This window comes from Oryctolagus cuniculus, chromosome 5 (assembly GCF_964237555.1).
Source record: "Oryctolagus cuniculus chromosome 5, mOryCun1.1, whole genome shotgun sequence".
Lineage (NCBI taxonomy): Eukaryota > Metazoa > Chordata > Mammalia > Lagomorpha > Leporidae > Oryctolagus > Oryctolagus cuniculus.
The window spans coordinates 40824618-40846328 of NC_091436.1; the positions used below are offsets into that span (position 1 = coordinate 40824618).

At 41.3% G+C, this 21711-nt stretch overlaps 1 long non-coding RNA gene across 2 annotated transcripts in view; it reads right to left on the reverse strand.

Annotated features, from left to right (window-relative positions):
• LOC127492966 (uncharacterized) overlaps positions 1 to 21711 on the reverse strand; it is a 60992-nt gene that overhangs the window by 25808 nt on the left and 13473 nt on the right. For both annotated transcript variants that reach the window (XR_011388954.1, XR_011388953.1), the window contains exon 2: positions 1257 to 1339. This is a non-coding gene — a long non-coding RNA (uncharacterized lncRNA). The remainder of the gene's footprint in view (positions 1 to 1256; positions 1340 to 21711) is intronic.

Here is a 21711-nt window from a genome sequence, read left to right on the forward strand (position 1 = left end):
CTCTCTGCTGTGGCCAGGGAGTGCAGTGGAGGATGGCCCAGGTACTTGGGCCCTGCACCCCATGGGAGACCAGGAGAAGCACCTGGCTCCTGCCATTGGATCAGTGCAGTGCGCCGGCTGCAGCGCGCCGGCCGCGGCGGCCATTGGAGGGTGAACCAACGGCAAAGGAAGACCTTTCTGTCTGTCTGTCTCTCTCTCTCACTGTCCACTCTGCCTGTCAAAAAAAAAAAAAAAAAAAAAGAGTTAAAGGGCAACATTATTATTTTGATTTGCTTTTTGTTATCTTTGAAGATTTTTAACTACACCAACTTATAAACCTGATCACAATACGGAATATAGCAATAAACAAAACATTAATACTTCAAAAATCTCAAGTTTGAAGCTAAAAAGCTATTTTATACTTTTTTTAAAATACAGGCAGAGAGACAAAGAGATCTTCCCTTTGCTGGTTCATTCCCCAAATGCCCACAACAGTCAGGGCTGGCCAGGGCTGTAGCGAGGAGCCTGGAACTCCAGCTAGGTCTCCCTCATGGGTGGCAGGAACCCAAGTACTTAACCCACTGCCTCCCATGGTGCACCTTAGCAGGAAACTGGGTCAGAAGTAGATGAGCCAAAACTTTGAACCAGGCACTCAATATGGGTTGCTGGGCTACCCAAGTGGACCCAAGGCTCCAAATGCCTGCACTTGAATTTAGAAAGTTTTATGATCTTCATCAAAGACTATTGATGCCAATAATATGGTCAAAAATATGAATATAGGCCCACACCAGCATCGCCATATCTGAGGAACAAGTTCTTCAGACGGTGGACCATAGGAAAAGAGTGATGAAAATTATTTTTAATGGCAAACAAAATTCTTGAAATTTTTGTATAATACCACAGATTTTATAGTTACAACCCTAGTATTGGTTCTTTGTTATATTATTGTACATAAAAATATGGTATACATAAAAATAAATGAGTACCCCTGTGTTCATTGTACTATAACGGGTGTTCAGGGTGTAGCATGAGCATCAACATTTGAAAATAAATAGGTTCCAGGTAAATTAAAGGAAAGTACAAACTAAAACTTTAAAGATTTTTAAATGTGAAAATGATGATAGCCTAAAGCTCCAGCGTTTTGGCTGACAGCTGATGGAAATGTCATACAGCAATTATTAGATACACAACAATATTGAAAAAATCAGATAAAATCTTAATGAACATCATTTGAAATTAGCCTTTTATGATGATCTAATAAGTATAAAGTCACTCACCTTTTCTGAACCATTTCTTTTAAAGCAGAGTTCCTATAATTGCATTTCTCTCTCTCTCTCTCTCTCTCTGTCTGAAGATGTATCTGTAAAGACATTTGGCATCTCATCAGCAAAAACAGCAGCAGCTGGAGGAAGACCTTCCTACGTGCTCTGCCAAGGGAATTGCAAGTGTAGGTGGGTGTTAATGGACATCAAGGATTCACTGACATAACATAGATTGCATGCTTTCATTCCATTATTTGTGCCTTTCTCTTTTAATGGAAATGAAAACAATTATAGAGCAGAACAGATAAAGCTTCTCATCAAGAGTAGCGTATTACAGTCAGTGAGGAGAGAACTGGCAGATACATATACAAGGTAGGTATTTACACACCAGAAGACACTCAAGTTATTCTGTGTTTTCAACTATCATAAACAAGATCTGGGAAAGTTAAGCCACAACTAATAAACGAGCTACATTCTTACATAGGCCAAGAGATTTTAAAAATGTATCATTATTCTAATGGATGTTTTTCTAGAATTAGTAATTGTTATCTGACTTTTTAACATTTCTGTTGGCAACAAGTTGTTTCTTTCATTAATGCCCCATAATTTGAACTTTAGAACATACAAATGCTGCCTAAACCTAGCCCGGAAGATGGCCGTCACCAGGTGCTGACAAGTGCTTCAATGAGCAACTCCTCCCCCTTCGAAAGCAGCAAAACAGCTGGTGAATAATCATGCCCCAGCCTGATTCCTGAAAACTTCCGCATATGCCAGAGAACATGCGCTATTGTTCTGCATCGGACTAATTTTACTAAACACAATATACTCCATTTCCATCCGTTTTGCTGCAAACATCAGGTTTTTATGTTTTTAAATGGCTGAATAATATTCTACTGTGTGAACTTAGACTAGTGCTTACCAGAGGCTGAAAAGAAGAAGGGGAGGGGCAGAGAGGAAGCTGGAGTAACAGGTACTAAAACACAGATGAAGGTAATAAGCTCTAGTGATTTACAGCACTGTAAGACAGCCACGGTTCACAATAATATATTCAATTGTCTACTCCAGGAAGAACTGGAAGACAGGAGCTTGTTGTCTCCAGACATAACAGATAAGGAGATGAAAATGCTAATTACCTGATCTGATCAGTTTATTCTGTATACATGTGCTAAAATTTTGCACTGCAGCCACAGAAAAAAAAGTACAAGTATTACAGGGTAGTAAAAAAAAAATCTGTACTCTGATTAACAAAATCAAGCCTCAATCTAAAATCAGAAAAGGAACTATAAAAATATCATGCTTAATGGTGCTCTGGGGCTTATATGGGTTGTGGGCATTATAAAACAATCAATTTACTCTGAGGCATGATTAATTATAAGATTATAGAAATGGGGCATGAAAGTGCTCTCACCTGTCAAATTCAGCCTTCCTTTTAAAGCAACTTTTTAAAATATGAAATTAAACCGTATGTCTTGTAATTTTGAGAAACAGGTTTCACTTAAGTACAGTAGATTGAACTGTACCTTATTTCTACTCCCTCTAGAAATAAAAGTAATGCTAATAAAAGAATAAACCTGGAAGGAAAGAAAAATAGAAGATAATAGTAAGGGAAATGAGCAAAGTTTTGGAAGGAGACAAGGACATAGAGGAGCTGTGACACAACTGGCAGAGCACGATGCAATCCAACAACTGAAAATCAAGAAGTCTGTTAAAGAGTAGCTGCCAGATTCCCCCTTCAGCCTCCTAGGCTGAGGACATGGGGCCTCCTGCACAGCCGCAGGCAGAGGTGTGCCTTGGAACTCAGTGACCACACAAGCAGAAGTCCTGAGGTTTAAATTTTTATGTATTCATTTTCATTTATTTGAAAGGCAAAGAGAGGCAGACACAGGGACAGATCTCCCATGAGTTGGTTCATTCCCCCAAATGCCCACAACAGCTGCGGCTGGGCCAGGACAAAGACAGAAGCCTAGAACTCAATCTGGGTCTCCCTCATGGGTGTCAGGAATCCAGTTACTTCAGGAGGAGGAAGGGTGGGAGTGTGGGTAGGAGGGCTGATAAGATGGGAAGAATAACTATATTCCTAAAGTTGTACTTATGAACTTTGTATTCTTTAAAAAATAAATTTTAAGGCTGGTGCCACAGCTCACTAGGCTAAGCCTCCACCTGCAGTGCCGGCATTCGGGTTCTAGTCCCGGATGGGGCTCTGGATTCTGTCCCGGTTGCCCCTCTTCCAGTCCAGCTCTCTGCTGTGGCCCGGGAAAGCAGTGGAAGATGGCCCAGGTCCTTGGGCCCTGCACCCACATGGGAGACCAGGAGGAAGCACCTGGCTCCTGGCTTCAGATCGGGGAAGTGCACAGGCCGCAACACGCCGGTCATAGCAGCCATTTGCAGGGTGAACCAATGGAAAAAGAAAGACCTTTCTTTCACGATCCAACATGGGAAGCGAGATACACAGCAGACCCATAGAATGGCAGATGTCCTAAACAGCACGCTGGCCTCAGAATCAGCCCTTAAGGCACGTGGATCTGGCTGAAAAGCCCATGAGAGTATTACAAGCATGGAAAGCCAAAACACTCTGGCAAAAAAAAAAACAACAACAACAACAACAAAAAAACGCCCTACATGAAAGATCTCCACGAGTGAGATCCCAGTGAAAAGAACAGGTCATCAAAGAAGGAGGTACCTTTCTCTGAAGGGAAGAGAGAACTTCCACTTTGACTACGACCTTGTCTAAATATGATCAGAGTTGGTGAACTCAAAAGGCTTCCATAGCCTTGGCGACTCATGACAAGAGCCTAGGGTGATTACTGATGCCATAAACAAGAGTGTCAATTTGTTAAGTCAACAACAGGAGTCACTGTGCACTTACTCCTCATGTAGGATCTCTGTCCTTAATGTGCTGTACATTGTGATTTAATGCTATAACTAGTACTCAAACAGTATTTTTCACTTTGTGTTTCTATGTGGGTGCAAACTGTTGAAATCTTTACTTAATATATGCTAAACTGATCTTCTGTATATAAAGAGAATTGAAAATGAATCTTGATGTGAATGGAAGGGGGGAGGGAGAGGGAAAGGGGAGGGTTGCAGGTGGGAGGGAAGTTATGGGTGGGGGGGGAGCCATTGTAATCCATAAGCTGTACTTTGGAAATTTATATTCATTAAATAAAAGTTAAAAATAAATTTAAAAAAATAAAAAAAGAAAGACCTTTCTCTCTGTCTCTCTCTCTCTCTCTCATGGTCTAACTCTGCCTTTCAATAAATAAATTAATAAATAAATTTTTAAAAAATTAAAAAATAAACAAATAAGGCCACTTGTGTTTGACAAAGTACAAAGGGAATTCACTGATGAAATCCTACCCTCTTCAGGCCGGCGCCACGGCTCACTAGGCTAATCCTCCGCCTTGTGGCGCCGGCACACCGGGTTCTAGTCCCGGTCGGGGTGCCGGATTCTGTCCCGGTTGCCCCTCTTCCAGGCCAGCTCTCTGCTGTGGCCCGGGAAGGCAGTGGAGGATGGCCCAAGTGCTTGGGTCCCTGCACCCCATGGAAGACCAGGAGAAGCACCTGGCTCCTGGCTTTGGATCAGCGCGGTGCGCCGGCCGCAGCGGCCATTGGAGGGTGAACCAACAGTAAAGGAAGACCTTTCTCTCTGTCTCTCTCTCTCTCACTGTCCACTCTGTCTGTCAAAAAAAAAAAAAAAAAAGAAAAGAAATCCTACCCTCTTCAGATGGAACTAAAATAATTGGATACCCACATTCTAAAGTAAGCGAAACTCAATCCAAACTTCATTCCATGTAGACAAGGAAAATGAAGATGGATCATAAACCCAAGAGCAAACTCAAAAACCATAAAAATTCTAGAAGAGACAAAATGGAAAATTTGTTACAATAGGATAGGCAAAAGTTTCTTAGATTAAAGCTTAAAGTATCAAATTAAATAAAATAAAGTAAAAAATTCATCAGATTGAAAACTTTTCATTTTCAAAAGGCATCATTAATATACCAAAAGGACAGGCCACAAACCTGGAGAAAATGGGTCCATATACTATACTTGGTAAAAGGTTTATATCAAAAGTATATTTCAAACTGCAAAATCACATAAATAAGAAGAGAACAAACTAATTTAAAAGATTAGAGTAATCAAGATAAAGCTGGATCATCTTTTGTTACAGGAAGTAAGGAGGTGCTCAAAACCAAGTCAAAACAACCAGCAACCCTCCAGGCATGGAGGTGCATCAGAGGGAAACTGGAGCCAACTGACAGAGCTCCCAGTGGTCAAAGCTGGAACAATTTTAGCAACAGGAGCAAGAACAAAGTAATTCTTAGATTACTTAAAGAAAAGCAAGTCAGAGTATAAAATAGATTTTAGATGTCCATAGATCAGATCATACTGATATAAATAAATGATTAAGTAAGTTTCAGGGTAGGTATCCAATGTACAAGTGTGTGAATCCTTCACCGTCAATAAAGGGACCATAATTTCCCAGTCAGTGTGAGCAGCACACAAAGACTCCTTTACTAGAGAAGAAGAGTGACTTCACAGTGGAGGCTTGACTTTAATTAAGTGATCCAGGTTAGTGTTAACAGTGACTGTGGGGAGCAACTCGGACTAGACTGTTACTGGAATTAAGACTTATTCTATGCATCTGCTCTCCCACAATATGGCGCTGGGAGAGGAGTAAACAGCTTCTACCCAGCTGCCTCTCACCAACTTGACAAGCTGCAGGAGCTGCTCCTGATTGGAGGAGAGCGGCGTGCTCGGCGTGTGGGCAGCCGAGTTGGGATTGGCGGAGGAGGACTATATAGGAGGAGAGAGACGGCATAGTGGTGTGGGTTGGTTGGAGAGTGCGTTGGAGAGTTCGCGGGGAAGTTCGTTACTTCGTTCTTTCTCATTTCTCTCTACTCATTCTTGCTTTGGGAGTTTGCTGTTTACTTATTCTTACTTTACTATAGAAAGGACTTGTAAAAAAAGGGAACAACAAGCGCCCGGTCCGGTGCGGCTCCTCCGCGTGCGGAGGAGCAGCAAGTGGTGCCGTGACTCGGATATGAAGCCTAGGCAGGGTTTAGTGTCGCTCCTCCACGAAGAGGGGGAGCGACATAATGGTGCCGTGACTCGGATATGAAGCCTAGGCAGGGTTTAGTGTTGCTCCTCCACGAAGAGGGGGAGCGACATAATGGTGCCGTGACTCGGATATGAAGCCTAGGCAGGGTTTAGTGTCGCTCCTCCACGAAGAGGGGGAGCGACATAATGGTGCCGTGACTCGGATATGAAGCCTAGGCAGGGTTTAGTGTCGCTCCTCCACGAAGAGGGGGAGCGACATAATGGTGCCGTGACTCGGATAGGAAACCTAGCTCGGATAGAAAACCTAGCTCGGATAGGAAACCTAGGACGGATAGAAAACCTAGGAGAGAAGAAACGGGAAGAACTGGGAAAATACCGGAGAGAGAGACTAGCAAAGAGCCTAGGTGCCGGAAGAAGCTATTGAAAGCCTAGGCATAGACTCGGATATGGACTGTGGGAAAGAAGTTAGGATTGAAAGCGAAAGTGAAAGCTTTCATAGACTCGGATGCGGACTATGGCGGGGAAGCTAGGAGATTGAAAGCGAAAGTGAAACCTGGAGGAGGCTCGGACTCGGATACGGACTGTGGGAAAGAAGTTAGGATTTAAAGTGAAAGCAAGAAGAAACTTAGACTTAGATACGGACTGCAGGTTGAAAGTGAAAGTGAAACCTAGAAGAAACTTAGACTTGGATACGGACTGTGGGGAGAGGCCAGGAGAAATGAGGGAGGAATATTGTTGGAAGAAAACTTTGGGAAACATACCGGGTAGAGAAAAATGTTAGGGAGGATGAAGCCGCGAGTGCAGGCCGAGGCGAAGACATAAGCCACCTTGGAATTCTTCAAGTCACCCCGGGGAGCAAGAGGCGAAGATCTGGAACCAGAGGCAGAGACGTGGGCCGCCAGGTTGAAATTCGCCAGGTTAGTCCGGGGAACTTGGACTGAATGCTGGTGGTGGCGGAAACATTCGCGGAAGCCGCCGCGTGCAGAGAGAGCACGGGGCGTGAATAGATAGGGAACGCAGGGCTGGCGCGAGGCCGTGGTGCGGGCGCGAAGTGCGTGGAGACCGCGGAGTGTGCGCGCAAAGCCGAGCCGCGCAGATGAGAGAAGCGCGGGCTGAAGCGGCGCAAAGCCGGGAAGCCGCCGCGGGGCGGGCGCCGGCGGGGCGAGGCACCGGGAAGCCGCGCAGAGCCGTGAAGCTGCTGCGGCGTGAGGTGCCGAGAAGCAGCCTCAGGCGGGCGCCGGGAAAACAAGGGGATAAGAGAAGCCGCGGGAAGTTTAGAAGTAAAGTGAGAGAAACAGGAATGCTGGAAGATAGAAGTAAAATAGGAGAGATAGGAATGCCTGGAGATAGAGAAATGGAGAGAGGTGAGGCCTCCCCTCAGCATGGCAATGAGAGAGCTTGGATTCGGTCTGCCTGATTAGGGAAGTGGTGAGCACCTGCGGGCGGCTAGCAGCTTATGCGCCGCAGGTCACCGAAGACAGGCACGTTATCAACACCAATAAGTCACCCCACAACATGGCAATGAGAGAGCTTGGATTCGGTCTGCCTGATTAGGGCGATAAGCACCAGCAGGCAGCTCGACCAGAGTATGAGCTGCAGGTCACCGAAGATAGGCACGAATCAACACCAATAAGCCTCCCCACAATATGGCGCTGAGAAGGCTTGGATTCGGTTTGCCTGATAGGTTTTGTAAGCACCTGCAGGCAGTTCTAGCAGAGTAGAGCATGCGCTGCAGGGCACCGAACACAGGCATGCATCAGTGCCTAGAAACCTCCTCACAACATGGCGAAGAGAGGACCCGGATTCGGTTTGCCTGATTGATAGGACTTGTAAGAACCTGTGGCAACTCTAGCAAGCAGAGCAGAGTGTGTGCCGCGGGACACCGAAGACAGGCGCGCATCAACGCCAAAAAATAAAAAGAAAGGGGGATCTGTGGGGAGCAACCGGACTAGACTGAGTTACTGGAATTAAGACTTATTCTATGCATCTGCTCTCCCACAATATGGCGCTGGGAGAGGAGAAAACAGCTTCTACGCAGCTGCCTCCAGTTCAGCCAATAAACTGTAGGACTTGCTCCTGATTGGAGAGCAGCATACTCGGCGTGTGGGCAGCCGAGTTAGGATTGGCGGAGGAGGACTATAAAGGAGGAGAGAGACGGCATGCACCAGGAACATCTAAGGGGAACATCTAGCTGAAGGAACACCTGTGCAGCCCCCGAGAAAGCCGGCCGGCGGTGTGCTGCTCCCCTGCGGAAGTGGGGAAAGCGGCCAGGGGGAACCGCCCTTCCACGGAGGTGGAGGGGATGGTGGCCAACCCGGGAAGAACCAGCAGCAAGCCCGGGGAGGGCCGAGCAGACAAAAGAACAACGCAGGGTCCTGTGTCGTTCCTCCACGAAGACGGGGAGCGACATAATGGTGCCGTGACTTGGATATGAAGCCTAGGCAGGGCTTCGTGTCGTTCCTCCACGAAGAGGGGGAGCGACATAATGGTGCCGTGACTCGGATATGAAGCCTAGGCAGGGTTTAGTGTCGCTCCTCCACGAAGAGGGGGAGCGACAGTGACAAGCTGATTGTAAGAACTCCTTTAAGCCTTAAAAGATACGATTAAAATGGAAGTTAGCCACTGTGGTCTTATTCTCCAAAAAACTATTATCCTAGTAAAACCACCAGAAAAATATCAGACAGATTCTATCAGAGAAGCATTCTGTGAAACACCTGATCTGTACTGTCCAAACCTGTCAGGGCCAGCAAAAACAAGGAGAGCAGGAACTGTCGCAAACAAGAAGAGCCTGAGGAGAAATGATTAAATGTAATGTGGTCTCCTAGAACAAGTATAGGACATTATGTAAAAACTAAGGAAGTTTGGGTCTAGATTGCAGTTAACGATAAGATATTAATATTCCTTCATTAACTGAAGCAAGCGTACACAATGGTGGAAGACATTAGGGAAAACTGGGTGCATGATCTAAATGGGTGCATGATCCGTGAGAATTCTCTGCACTGTCCTCTCAGTTTTTTTGGAAATTTAAAACTGTTCTAAAAAATAAAGTTTCTTTTTAAGATGTGGGTAGACACTTCACCAAAAAAAGGTACAGTTGAAAAATAACCATAAGAAGATTGTTAACATTAGTCATTAGGAAACATAAATCATAGCCATAATTAGATAGCACCACTCTTGTTTGAAGTCTCAAAATAAAGGACAGACTAACCAAATGTTGATGAACAAGTACATTCATGTTTGGCTGATTAGAGCTCCCATACATTCCTGATAAAAACATACAATTGTGGAACTGTTGTGAAAAACGATGTAGCAGGTTCTTAAAAAGTCAAATATGTTGGGAATGCTAGAATCCCGATATGGGCGCAGGCTGCTCATATAGAATTGAGGGCTAGCTGTTCCACTTCTGATCTAGCTCCCTGCTTACATGCCTGGGAAAGTAGCAGAAGATGGTCTAAGGGGCCGGCACTGTGGTGTAGCAGGTAAAGCTGCCGCCTGCAGTGCCAGCATCCCATATGGGAGCCAGTTCCAGACCTGGATGCTCCACTTCTTATGCAGCTCTCTGCTGTGGTCTGGGAAAGCAGTGAAGTCCTTGGGCCCCTGCACCCACATGGGAGATCCTGAAGAAGCTCCTGGCTCCTGGCTTTGGATGGGCGCAGCTCTGGCCATTGCAGCCATCTGGAGTGAACCAGCAGATGGAAGACCTCTCTCTCTCTCTCTCTCTTTCTCTCTCTCTCTCTCTGCCTCTCCTTCTCTCTGTGTGTAACTCTGAGTTTCAAGTAAATAAATAAAATCTTTAAAAAATAAATAAATAAAAAAGAAGTGGACATTATATGTACACTTTGAAAATACTGTTGAACTGAGAGAGTAAAATTATTTAAAACAAAACAAAAAGATGGTCCAGATTCTGGGCCCCTATACCTGGAAAAAGCCCAGGGCTCCTGACTTTGACTTTGGCATCGCACAGCTGCTGCCGTTTGGGAGCAAAATCTCTTTCTCTCTAACTGTACCTTTGAAATAAATAAAAAATAAATCTTTTTAAAAATGTCAAATATACAATAACCATGAAGTCTGTCTCTTTTATTTCTCAGTGTTTACTCAAGAAAAATGAAAATAGGGATGAGCATCTGGCACAGCTGTTAAGAATGAACACATCCCATTTCTGAGAAGTTGAGTGACCACTCAACTTCCGGTTCCAGCTTCCTGTTAACACATACCCTGGGGGGCAGCAGGTGATGGCTCAAGTACCTGGGTCCTTGCTGTCCGTGTGGGAGATTTGGCTTTAGACTAGCTCAGCTCTAGTTGTTCAGGACTTGGAGTTGGGTGCTGGCAGGGTGAACCTGCAGATGAAAGATCTGTCCTTGTCTGTCTCTGTCTCTCTATTTTTTGCATAAACTAAAGAATCCTTTTTAAAAAAGAACAATGGAAACACATGTCCTTTTATAGAAATAATTACAGCAGCTTTCTTGGTGATACCAGAAACTGGAATATAACCAAATAATAGTATAACCAAGTTGATTCATTAACAAGTATATGGATAAACAAATTGTGGCATATCCATACATAACACCATCCAGCATTAAATATGAATAAGTTGTTAATCTACCCAGCAGCATACATGGGTCTAAAAATAATTATGCTGAGTGAAGGAGATCATTTTGTAAAAACATGATTCTGTTTATATAAAATTCTGGAAAATGCAAATTATTGCATAGTGACAGAAAGCAGATTAGCAGTTATCTGCAGACAAGAAGTAGGAGAAAAAGCCAGGATGCGAGGAAAGGATGATAGTGTTTCCTGAAGAAGCTTTTGGGGATGATAGAACTGTTCATGATCTCTTTTTTTTTTTTTTTTTTTGACAGGTAGAGTTATATACAGTGAGAGAGAGAGAGACAGAGAGAGAGAGAAAGGTCTTCCTTCCGTTGGCTCACTCCCCAAATGGCCGCCACGGCCAGCACTGTGCCGATCTGAAACCAGGAGCCAGGTGCTTCCTCCTGGTCTCTGACATGGATGCAGGGGCCCCAGCACTTGGGCCATCCTCCACTGCCTTCCCGGGCCACAGCAGAGAGCTGGCCTGGAAGAGGAGCAACCAGGACTAGAAACCAGAACCCATATGGGATGCTGGCACCGCAGGCAGAGGATTAACCAAGTGAGCCATGGTGCTGGCCCCATGTTCATGGTCTTGACTGTGATGATACTCTCATAGGTGTACATATATTTCAAAAATTACCAAATGGTACATTTGTTGCAGTTTATTGAAAGATATTTTATCCTCCTCTGGAATTAACTTGGAAATATCAGCACATTTGAGAAATTTACTCTCTAATTCTTACTTTTCTATCCATATCAAATGTCACTAACTTATGGTCTATGTTTGCTTAATTGATGCAATCACAGTATCACTTGATTAAGTGCTATCTCAGCATTTTCATAATAAAGACAAAGGTCATCATAACTATTTTAGATAGGGTAAGAATTATGAAGTTTAACTTTCAGGTAGCAAAAATGCCTTGTATTTCAAGAGAAGGACTCCACATGTATTAAATTTCCATGAAAATAATGTATGTTCACATCCAGGAAAAAAAGTAGAATAGGGTGGGGGAGGTGTGAGAAGGATTATAAAGGGGAGTAAACAAAGGGAAGGAGGAAGGAAGGAAGGAAGGAAGGAAGGAAGGAAGGAAGGAAGGAAGTTCCTTAGAAACGAAGGAAAGAAGGGAGGGAGGGAGGGAGGAAGGGTGGGGGAGAAAGGAGGAAGAATGGGTTAATATAGTCCCCCAAAATTATTTTACTATATTAATAACTTGACATGTGAAATCCCATATGTATACAAAATAAAGTTTTCTTTTGTAATCAAATAAAAATATAAATATTCTGGATATGTATGAGATATGGTCCTAGATGGGAGTTAAATGGACCAGGACAGTAAACAATTACATGACTCACAGAGCAGGGTGGCAGAGCAGTAAGAAATGTCTATCAAAAACTTTGAAAACAGCTGGATTATAGTAGAAAATCATAGGACTCTTAATAGTTTGTACACACTGCCAGGCATCTGCTTTTTGAGATATGTTACTAAAATAAAATTACATTTACATAAAGGTACATTCTATTTCCCTCAGTGATAAGGATGATCACATTTCTTTGTTTTCAAATGGATAATCTCCATTGATATCTACTGTTTCCCCCCTCCAACAGAACATAACTTCAATTTCACAAGAAGTCCTCAATTATTAACCTGTGATCAATTCCTAAAAATAGCTGTCTTTAAATGTCATCCAAATTAACTGAATTTTTAAAAATAGAAATAAAGAAAAACTTTAATAGTTGAGATATGAGCAGGAAAGAATCCCAGGTCTACTATTTCTTTCCTGAGCTCTTTAAGGTTAGATATATATATGGAAATAAGAACTTCTAGGATTTTAGAACTGTGATGTGGTACACAGAACATGTATTACAGCCATGCAATGCTATCAAAGATATGGCTAATTTTTTTCAGGGAAAAATTGGGATCATAAATAATGACATTTTTACCCATGGCAGTTTTCTAATCAAATGAATTTCAGAAAACATTTTGATATTCAGATTGCTTGGGATTTCAAATTTGCAGATAAGGTATTGGAAGTATATAATTTCAGTACCTTGAAAAGAAGAGAAGAAAGTTGTGGCATGAAATTAGAGAAGTTTAAGTATAAAAATGTACACACATTTTAGCAGATACCTTTAATTATCACAATGCTGATAATACAGAATTATGTCTAGTGTAAGATTTCAATGTACCTTTGCTGCTCTAAATTTTTACAGAATGGCTACAGAGTTTGTGAAATGTGTATCCATAGGTTCATGGACTCAATGTTTACAATGTGTGCATTTTTTATTTACAATGCTAATCAAACAACAGTTGGCCAAGTTAGCGGATTGAAGGAGAACAAGGTAACAAAGAATACAGATGGATTAGTGTCTATCCATATTGCTACTGTTAGAAAAAAAAAATTCAATGCTGGGATCAACAAAATTTATGAATGGTAATATAACATTTTTCAGATTGTATAGTTAAGATATACTTTTACATTTAGTTTCTATAGTATGTTAAAGATAAAATGTCATACTCCTAATACATTAGAAACTCCTTGTGATGCTGTTGTAAGAGTCCAAGAAGGAAAACCTCATAGGTAAGACTTTTACATTGGGTCCAGCATTGTGGCATATTGGGTTAAGTCACTGCCTGCAGCGCTAGCATCTCATATGGGTGCCTGTTTGACTTCCTGCTGCTCCACTTCTGAGTCAGCTCCCTGCTAATGCACCAGCAAAAACAGCAGAAGATGGCCCAAGTGCTTGGGCCCCTGTACCCACATGGGAGACTCAGATGAAGTTCCTGGCTCCTGGCATCAGCCTGGCCTAGCCCCAGCTATTGCAACCATTTAGGATGTGAAAAAGTGAGTGAAAGATCTCTCTTTCTCTCACCCTCTCTTTAAATAACTCTGCCTTTCAAATAAATAAACTAAATGTTTTTTAAAAAAGATTATTCCAGTGAAAATTTTTTTTATTTTTTAACTTTTATTTAATGAATATAAATTTCCAAAGTACGACTTATGGATTACAATGGCTTCCCCCCCATACCGTCCCTCCCACCCACAACCCTCCCCTTTCCCACTCCCTCTCCCCTTCCATTCACATCAAGATTCATATTCGATTATCTTAATATACAGAAGATCAGCTTAGTATACATTAAGTAAGGATTTCAACAGTTTGCTCCCACACAGAAACATAAAGTGAAAAATAATAGATGATTTTTTTTAAATGATGATGAAATCAGATCAGACCTATTGTCATGTTTAATCCCAGTGAGAGTCAAGTTGGGAATTGATAATTTCTTTTTTTTTTTACAGAAGATCAGTTTAGTATGCATTAAGTAAAGATTTCAACAGTTTGCACCCCCATAGAAACACAAAGTGAAATATATTGTTTGAGTACTCGTTATAGTATTAAATCTCAATGCACAGCACATTAAGGACAGAGATCCTACATGAGGAGTAAGTGCACAGTGACTCCTGTTGTTGACTTTACCAACTGACACTCCTGTCTATGGCATCAGTAATCTCCCTATGCTCCAGTCATGAGTTTCCAAGGCTATGGAAGCCCTCTGAGTTCTCCGACTCTTATCTTGTTTAGACAAGGTCATAGTCAAAGTGGAGGTTCTCTCCTCCCTTCAGAGAAAGGTACCTCCTTCTTTGATGACCTGTTCTTTCCACTGGGATCTCACTCACAGAGATCTTTTGCCAGAGTGTCTTGGCTTTCCATGCCTGAAATACTCTCATGGGCTTTTCAGCCAGCTCCGAATGCCTTTAGGGCTGATTCTGAGGCCAGAGTGCTATTTAGGACATCTGCCATTCTATGGGTCTGCTGAGTATCTCACTTCCCATGTTGGATCACTCTCCCCTTTATTTATTCTATCGGTTAGTGTTAGCAGGTACTAGACTTGTTTATGTGCTCCCTTTGACTCTTAGTCCTTTCATTATGCTCAATTGTGAACTGAAATTGATCACTTGGACTAGTGAGATGGCATTGGTACATGCCACCTTGATGGGATTGAATTGGAATCCCCTGGTATGTTTCTAACGCTACCATTTGGGGCAAGTCAGCTTCAGCATGTCCCAAATTATACATCTCTTCCCTCTCTTATTCCCACTCTTATGTTTAACAGGGATCACATTTCAGTTAATTTTCAACACTTAAGAATAACTGTGTATTAATTACAGAATTAGACCAGTCATATTAAGTAGAACAGACAAAAAACTACTAAGAGGGATAATGTATTAAGTTGTTCATTAACAGTCAGGGCTATGCTGATCAAGTCACCGTTTCCCATAGTGTCCATTTCACTTCAACAGGTTTCCTTTTTGGTGTTCAGTCAGTTGTCACCGATTAGGGAGAACATATGGTATTTGTCCCTTTGGGACTCGCTTATTTCACTCAGCATGATGTGTTCCAGATTCCTCCATCTTGTTGCAAATGACTGGATTTCGTTGTTTCTTACTGCGGTATAGTATTCTAAAGAGTACATATCCCATAATTTCTTTATCCAGTCTACCGTTGATGGGCATTTAGGTTGGTTCCAGGTCTTAGCTATTGTGAATTGAGCTGCAATAAACATTAGGGTGCAGACCGCTAACACTTAGTACCTTGAGGCTTTGGAAATTAAGAGCAATACATACCTGGTAGCTAGCTGCCACTGTGGTAACCATAGGCTGATAAGCCATGTTCTCCCATACCTGTTGATTAAATATGCCAATGTGTACCAGATATATACAGAGTGTGGCTATCTCATGGTATACATGCTAACAGATATTCCAAAATTTCTCCCAAATAGAGAAAATTGAAAAAGATATCTTTGTTGTTGCGCATGACAGTAGAGAGAAAACTACAGGTTAAGTGGTAGCCAGGAAGCACATTAGGGAAGAGGAAGAGGTTCCTAGCACTGCAATTTGAAAAATTCCTCTACTAAAAGCTTGGAAGAGTAGGACCTGCATTGTACCTCAGCGGGTTAAGCCATAGCTCTCAATGGTTCCAGCCCTGGCTGCTCTGCTTCTGATCCAGCTCCCTACTAATGCACCTGGAAAAGCAGGAGAAGATGGGCCAAGAACTTGGGCTTCTGACACTCCTGTGGGAGACTCCGATGGAGTTCCTGGCTCCTGGATTTGGCCTGGCCAGGAACTGGCTCAGATCTGACCTTTGCAGCCATTTGGAGAATGAACCAGAAAATGAAAGCTAGCTCACTCGCTGTCTCTCTCTCTCTTTCTCTCATCCTCTCTCTCTCTTTCCATTACACACATACATCTTCCTTCTCTGTAGTTCCGCCTTTCAAATAAGTGAATCTTTAAAAAAACCAAAAACTTGACATACTGAGACTTAGGACTAACTAACTTCTATTTCACCTAAAACTTCTCAATAAAATAAAGAAATCTAAATATATTTCATTCTTGTAAATAATGTGTGATATATTTTTGTGTATGACACTTAACCCAAGTTTCTTGCATTAAATTAAAATAGTCACCTACTTTTCAATAAGATTTTTACTTTGAATTAATTTCAGCGTGGTTTTCAAATGAAATAATTTTCAAAAACTGGATTTCTTTTTCAGATCAGCTTGAGCTTTTTTTGGTACAAAGAGAGAAAATTCTGAGTGCATAAAGCATTTTGCTACTTATGCAGGTAGATATTCTGAGAGTGTGGTGGCCTACTCCCGCTCCTGAGTAAATGATGTATATGATGTTATTCTGTGAATTACCTATGACTAAATTTTTCTCTTCATTATGTTAACAGCCTCTCCCTCAAATTTCACAATGCTCATCAATACCAAGAAACAGGCCGGCGCCGCGGCTCACTAGGCTAATCCTCCGCCTAGCGGCGCCGGCACACCGGGTTCTAGTCCCGGTTGGGGCGCCGGATTCTGTCCCGGTTGCCCCTCTTCCAGGCCAGCCCTCTGCTGTGGCCCGGGAGTGCAGTGGAGGATGGCCCAGGTGCTTGGGCCCTGCACCCCATGGGAGACCAGGAAAAGCACCTGGCTCCTGGCTCCTGCCATCGGATCAGCGCGGTGCGCCGGCCGCAGCGCGCCGGCCGCGGCGGCCATTGGAGGGTGAACCAACGGCAAAGGAAGACCTTTCTCTCTGTCTCTCTCTCTCACTGTCCACTCTGCCTGTCAAAAAAAAATAAATAAATAAAAAAAAAATAAAATACCAAGAAACAAAATGGCTATGGTAACAATTAAAATATAATTATTAATAACAACATCTGTTCCAGATTCCATGTGCAGTTATTTTATGTATATCATTGTTGTTTAATCTTCATCACTATTCCCTTAGATAGCTACTATGATATGGTTTGCAAATAAACTTAAGAAATGTGTCCAGTAGGTCATGAAAGGTTTGTTGTCCTTTATCAGGCTACATCCTATTTTCCTTGTTGTGTAAAAGATTACATCTGAAGAGTCATCTAAATATTTTCCTTACTGGCAGGTGATTGGTAGAATTCTTTTTTTTTTTTTTTTTTTTTACTTTTATTTTTTTTTTTAACTTTTATTTAATGAATATACGTTTCCAAAGTACGAATAATGGATTACTATGGCTTCCCCCCCATACCGTCCCTCCCACCCACAACCCTCCCCTTTCCCACTCCCTCTCCCCTTCCATTCACATCAAGATTCATTTTCGATTATCTTAATATACAGAAGATCAGCTTAGTATACATTAAGTAAGGATTTCAACAGTTTGCTCCCACACAGAAACATAAAGTGAAAAATAATAGATGATTTTTTTTAATGATGATGAAATCAGATCAGACCTATTGTCATGTTTAATCCCAGTGAGAGTCAAGTTGGGAGTTGATAGTTTCTTTTCTTTTTTTTTTTTTTTTTTTTTTTTTTTTTACAGAGGATCAGTTTAGTATGCATTAAGTAAAGATTTCAACAGTTTGCACCCCCATAGAAACACAAAGTGAAATATATTATTTGAGTACTCGTTATAGCATTAAATCTCAATGCACAGCACATTAAGGACAGAGATCCTACATGAGGAGTAAGTGCACAGTGACTCCTGTTGTTGACTTTACCAATTGACACTCCTGTCTATGGCATCAGTAATCTCCCTATGCTCCAGTCATGAGTTTCCAAGGCTATGGAAGCCCCTTGAGTTCTCCGACTCTTATCTTGTTTAGACAAGGTCATAGTCAAAGTGGAGGTTCTCTCCTCCCTTCAGAGAAAGGTACCTCCTTCTTTGAAGACCTGTTCTTTCCACTGAGATCTCACTCACCGAGATCTTTTGCCAGAGTGTCTTGGCTTTCCATGCCTGAAATACTCTCATGGGCTTTTCAGCCAGATCTGAATGCCTTTAGGGTAGAATTCTTAACTAACCTTCCAACCAAGAGCTCAAATTGTATGTATACTCCCTAAAAGTTTTTGGCAACAAGTCTATCTGATTACCCCAGAGCTACACCACTGGGAGTGGAATCCAGAGCTCAAGGGCTTCATTTGAGCTATGATTCCCACTAGTCCAGGCTACTAATTACATTTAGCTTCACAAGTTCCCTGATTTGCAATCTAGAGCTGTTGCCAGCCATCATCTCTGGGTCTTACTCTAAGTCTGGGGCATTCAGAGAATGAATAGCATCAGAAGGGCTTCACAGGCACTGTCCAGTTGCAATCTAAATTTCTATTTCTTTGCCCAGAAAGTTCAGTTAGCATCAAAGGCACCCAGATGTTTTGAGACACTTGATTAGCAGGAGTTCTCCGTCTGCAAGTGTGAGGGTTTTATTTTGAGATGTGTACTGTTACCCTGACTGCTGCTGTAAAGCTGTGGGTTGTTCTTTCTTTTTACCATAGGAGTGCTTTATAATTTCAGTAAGATTCTCTCTGCATGAAATAATGTACTTTAATGTAGATTTCCTGCAGCAATCCACAAATACTTCTCTGTGGGATTTTATGTTTCAACCAATCTATGTACTCATATCACTTTTAAATTCATTTTTACTTACATTTTTATAATGTTCATCCTGACTAGTAATTTTAGCCTTACTGGAGATATTTTTTGTCATTTTCCCTCAAAATCTTAAAGCCCTGGAACATTGAGCCTTACGGCAAAAAGTTCTCCTTTTCTTAAACAACTGTTTCAATAGGAAATGACAAGTCTTAGATCACAAAATATTAAATAAAAATAAAAATTATCTTTGATGTTGATATGATTAGATTGGCCTTACAAATAAACTACTTTAAAAATACTACTACTCACGATCATTAGCCATCAGGGAATTGCAAATCAAAACCACAATGAGGTTTTACCTCACTCCTTTTAGAATGGCTCTCAAACAGAAATCAACAAATAATAAATGCCAGCAAGAATGTGGGGCAAAAAGGTACCCTAAATCACTGTTGGTGGGAATGTAAACTAGTACAAACATTAAGGAAGAAAGTATGAGATACCTCAGAAAGCTGAAAATAGATATACCATATGACCCAGCAATCCTGCTCCTGGCATTTTACCCAAGAGAAATGAAATCAGCATATGAAAGACTTATCTGTACCCCCATGTTTATTGCTGCTCAATTCACAATAGCTAAGATATGGGATCAGCCCAAGATGCCTGTAAATGGATGAATGAATAAAGAAAATATCATATACATACATCATGGAATATTACTGAGCCATAAAAAGAATGAAATCCTGTTTCTTGCAACAAAACGGATGCAGCTGGTAACCATTATACTTAGTGAAATAAGCTAGTCCCAATGAAACAAATATCATGTTTTCCCCAATCTGTAGTAACTAAGAGAGTACAAAAAAATATAATGTATGGGAGTGAAATTGACATCTGAGCTTCAATGATTGTTTATAGTCCTTGTCTCTCCTGTTGAGGAACAATGTATTTTTTCCTTCGTACTATTTGTTCAACTCTTTACATGGTATAGGGTTAATTCTATGAATATACAATAAACTGAAAGTAGATCTTGTAAAAATTATGAGAATGAACAGGAAAGCAAGGAGGAAGAAGAGTGGGTGCATGGGCAGGGGGAGAGTAGGGAGAGAAATATCACTATGTTCCCAAATCTGTATACATGAAATGCATTAAACTTGTATACCTTAAATAAAATTTAAAAAAAAAATAGTACTACTTCCTGCTAATTTGCATTATAGTGTAGCTAGAGCTAGAACAATAGTCTTACTTGGACACAGCCTACATATGTAATTTTTCTCGACCCCTAGACTGGTTCTTTTGGTTTAAGCATTTTAAATCCAATTTCAATTTCAATAAATTTTATTGGCATGGCAAGGAACGCAAGCATGGATAGAATCTATAAATTGTGTTTGTGACTTTAGGGCAGCAGGTTTCACAGAGGTAATAGGATTTTTTTTTCCCTTGTATCTTCATTTTCCATTAAGTAAAGGAAATGGAAGAGAATATTTTCATCCTAGAAAGACAGAGGGGAGGGAGTAGGGAAGGGACTTCTTAGTGGGGCTGCTTTATGAAATGAGTCCTGATCAGGAAGTAAAAACATTGTTTTTAAGGAAAGAAATGACATATCCATTCAGTATTTTACTGAAAAATAAAATGTGTATATAGAGGAAACTGATTCTATGGGACTTGAAGGTTATCCAACTTTGCTGACCCTTTTACAGAAAAATAAACTAAAACTACAAACTCAAAATTAGCTTTGTAAGTCAATATTTCAAACGATAAAAAAACAGAAAACTATACAAGTAAAAATATCACAAAATTCAAGAAAAATATACTACTTTAATTAATTATCTGACATATTTTTATAAGACTTTTTCCTCACAATTTTGGTGGCATACCTTTGATCACCTCTTTAATAGTACAACTCCTAAATTCTCTGCATTTAGAATGGACAGATAATTCAGTTTCTCTTCAGGCATATTTGGTCAAAACTTGTTTTAAAGTTTAGTAAAACATTTTGTCATCTTCACAAGACTCTCCTATGTGTGGGGATGCATAAAGCAACTGACATTAAAAATAAACATTCAAAGGGCTGACACTGTGGTGTGGCCCGCAGTGCCAGCATCCCAAATGGGCACCAGTTTGAGATCCAGCTCTCTGCTATGGCCTGGGAAAGCAGCAGAAGATAGCCCAAGTCCTTGGCCTCCTGCACCTGTGTGGGAAACCCAGCTCCTGACTCCTGGCTTTGGATTGGCCCAGCTCCAGCCATTTTGGTCAGTTGGGGAATGAACCAGTGGATGGAAGACCTTTCTCGCTCACTCTCTCTCTCTCTCTCTCTGCCTATCCTTCTCTCTCTGTGTAACTCTTTCAAATAAATAAATAAATCTTTTTTAAAAAAATAGCTAGACAGCCTTTCATGTTGAACATGAGGCCATTTTAAATAAATAAATAAGCATTCAAAATAAACCAGACCTGGAATGACAAATATCATGTTTTGTCTTATTTGTGAAAGTAAATATATATAAAGAGAGTATAGCAAACATAGATTCATAGTGTTCTTAGAACTGTAGCAGGTTTGTATCCTACAATCACAGGAGTTCTATAAAGTCCATTTTGGACAATTCTCATCAAAAAGAAAAAAATTATAGGCATTTACGATTGTGTGTGTTGCATTATGATGTTCCTGACAGGAGAAGACTCCAATGTGGTATAGTCATCTTCCCTTTAATTTTATGTGTCCAGTATTTGGACAAATGATCTCACACTAGCTCTGGCTTATTTCAAATCTTTCTCTTCTGCCATCTATATCCATCAAGCATCAGTCACTGTGGAGCAAGTCCATATAGTAATATGATCTCTGGCCTTCTATCTTCAAATCCTGAAATCCTGACACTGGGCAAGTCAGCACAGAGTATTCCTGGAAGCCATTTCTACACCCACACAGCCAGGAATTAGTTAAGTATACGTGTAAG